This window comes from Dunckerocampus dactyliophorus, chromosome 4, assembly GCF_027744805.1.
Source record: "Dunckerocampus dactyliophorus isolate RoL2022-P2 chromosome 4, RoL_Ddac_1.1, whole genome shotgun sequence".
Lineage (NCBI taxonomy): Eukaryota > Metazoa > Chordata > Actinopteri > Syngnathiformes > Syngnathidae > Dunckerocampus > Dunckerocampus dactyliophorus.
This window is the reverse complement of record NC_072822.1, coordinates 26692273-26695463: the sequence shown is the minus strand read 5'-3', so window position 1 is coordinate 26695463 and position 3191 is coordinate 26692273.

Here is a 3191-nt window from a genome sequence, read left to right as displayed (position 1 = left end):
TGGAACATGATGATATAGGTGACATCTATGGCAACATATACAGTGCTTATCATGATTTTAGTCCTCACCCTGTCCCACTTTGGTTGCTGTAAACCAAGAATGGAACTAAGTGCACGCTTATCTACTCTGTGCTTTTCATGCCTGGACAGGCCTTTTACTCCACACAGAAGGTAAATTTGAGTAAATCCAGGTCTGGTCCAGAGGTGAAAACACCCTTCTGTCTTGAACATTTTTGCTTTGCTTTACCAAGCCAGTTGTTAGATGAAATCAGCTTATAAACCAGTCTGCAGCTACAAACACAGCCAATACTTATGAAACCACCGCTGTTGAAATGTCTTCGTCAAGCAGTTTGGGAAATCAGTTGGCCTCAGTACCGACACACATCACTACTTTGGCATGCAAACTCCTTGTTCACAGATCCTTTGATTGACAAGCGGTCTCATCTTGGATTATTTATTCACATTTTCAGGTGGCATCTTCTAATTTGATTATAGTTTCAAAATGATTTACAGGTATTCTTGACATGTTTACATTTCTGTACCCAGAAGCGAATTACAGTTACATTTTGATTACGGCATCATCTTCCATCATCCACATGCACTGCATTAACTGTAATTTATGAACTGTATGTTCATACGAAGATGCAATGTTGGGAGTGTTGGAAAGCCTATGACTTCGGACTTGACTCGACCTGTCTTGCCTTTTTTTGAGACTTGACTTGGACTTGCACCTCTTCACTTAAGACTTAACTCGAGACTTGAGATTAAAGACTTAAGACTTACTTGAGACTAGCAAAACACTGACTTGCTCCCACCTGATACTAGTTTCGCTTAGTCGTTCCAATGCTTGGGAAAAAATGTCAATCTTAAATTATCAGGCTCGGGGGGTTGTCTTCCCAACCTGAAGGTTGACGGTTCGATCTTCCGTCCTATTTGACCATGTCAAAATATCCTTGGGCAAGATGCTGAACCCCCAGTTGCTCCTGATACTGCGTCATCAGTAGGTAAATATGCTAACAGTGTCAAAGTGCTTTGAGAAGCTTGAAGGTAGAAAAGCGCTATACAACAAAAAGTCCATTTACCATTGGTTGATCTGCATTTGCAAATTATTGTATTACACATTTAATGTTTCTGATCCCAAAAAATAGAACTCTGGAAAGTAAACCCTACATAATGCATTTAACATGCAGTATGTGTTCTCCTGTTGAAAAAAAATCGACGTGAGTGTGGTAGGTTTTGTGAAACAGCTGCAAAACGCATTGATTCAATAAAAACATTAAACAAAGCCATTCATCTATAAGGTCTGTGTTTGCCATGCACACGCTTAGAATCAAATTAAAGGCTTTACTTTGCAGGGCTCTGCAAGATGTGTTGACAACACAATGGAATGCAACTGAGTCCGCATTTAAATTGAGGTACAGTATTTCACACCTTCAGTCTTATCAGAAAAGTAGGCAAAGCTGTGAGGAGATGGACAAACAAAAGGTTTTTGGCTAATATGCAAACGTTTTTAGTCTCAACCTTGCGTCCACACATGCTAGGAAAACGCCCAAATCCCCAAACGGCTTCAGAGCATCTTTGCATGGACAACAAACTTTGGTGAAACAATGATGTCACAATGCGCACCTCACTACACTTGACAACACTACAGGGTTAGGTTCATGCTCCAAATAGTACATTATAGTACATTCGTGATTCATTATTGGGATTTCTACAACAGGATCTTGGATGATGACCACCAGATGCTCCACTGACCGTAACTAGAACTAACCAGGGAAATGGCGTGTCTCTGCAGGTGAATTGGTTCCAGACCTGACCGTGATAAGGAAATTTGTGCAAAGTTGGATTCTTTATTTAAAAATTTAATATTTTTATAGTTAGAACATGCAAACGACCTTCTAAAAACATTATTAGACCCCTCTAGACATGAAATAACACCCGGATAATCACCTCTACACTTGTATTACCCAATATAGTAGACATAATGCTCAAAAATAAGCAATTTAAGACATAAATAAGACTTGTGCTCGTGTGTGTTGCTGTAAATATGTTCCGGTGCAAGGGCAGCTGAGTAGGGGGCGGACAGGAAGTGAGGTTGAGGGTTCATAACTGCGTTTTACCTTGGCATGGGTTACGGCCGCAACAATAGCCCGTGTTATTGGGCCTTTTGTGAGCTCATTCAAAACTGCAATAAAAGCCTGTTGTTACACATGATCATTCGTTAGTAGCAACATTACAGTAAAATTACTGACAGCATATTATCACGTGTTTGAATTATCACGTGTTTGAATGCATCTTATGAATGCCTAATATCTATATTTTAGTTTATTTTGCCATTTTTATGCTTGAAAATGCTTAATTTAGGCAAAATTCATTTATATACGCATATTTTTTTTCTACTAATAATAGGCTGTATTCAGCCAAATTATGCGCCTACAAAAATGCCTATTCTCGTGCACCCTACACACACGTACACACACACACGCATTTCCAAACCTTCGTGCTAGCTCGAAGTTGACGTTATCCTCTGATTTCAGATCAACATTTGCAATAAAAGTGACTGTTGGAATTATATGATTACCCTCCACTTGTCTTATAAATTGCCATCGTTGACACAATCCAGGTTTAAGCCCTAAATATGCCCCACGCACTTATTAAACACATTTAAAGTATAAACTGTATACATACTGGCTACTAATGAATGATAACGAACAGATGGAATCAGAGTCACCGTGTGGCCAGTCACAGCACATGGGGCTTTTAAGTACCGCAAAATCATTTTATTTATATTATTGAAGTATTTAAATTACTATTCATTTCGTGTATTCCTTTTTTAAGTACCAGTTAAGCACCGGCACCGTTTCAAAAGTACCAATTTGGCACCTGTATCGGATAATATCCAAACGATACCCAACCCTAACAATATGTACTGTATGAGACCATGCATTTACAATTCCGAGATCTATTGAAGCATTTGCACTGGGCATTTTGGTTTGACAAAGGAAGCCCACAGCAGGGGAGTAAAATGAAGGGTAGGAAAGGCTCCCGGGGAGTTTTTACACTCTGGGCAATTAAGCACTTTGACTGACAGCACAGTGCCAAAAGGCTGAGAGACGCACTCTGATTGGCTGTTCCGCACTTTACAACCTCTTCTTCTGCTCTTGTACCAGCTCTACGCACCACTTGAGGGCC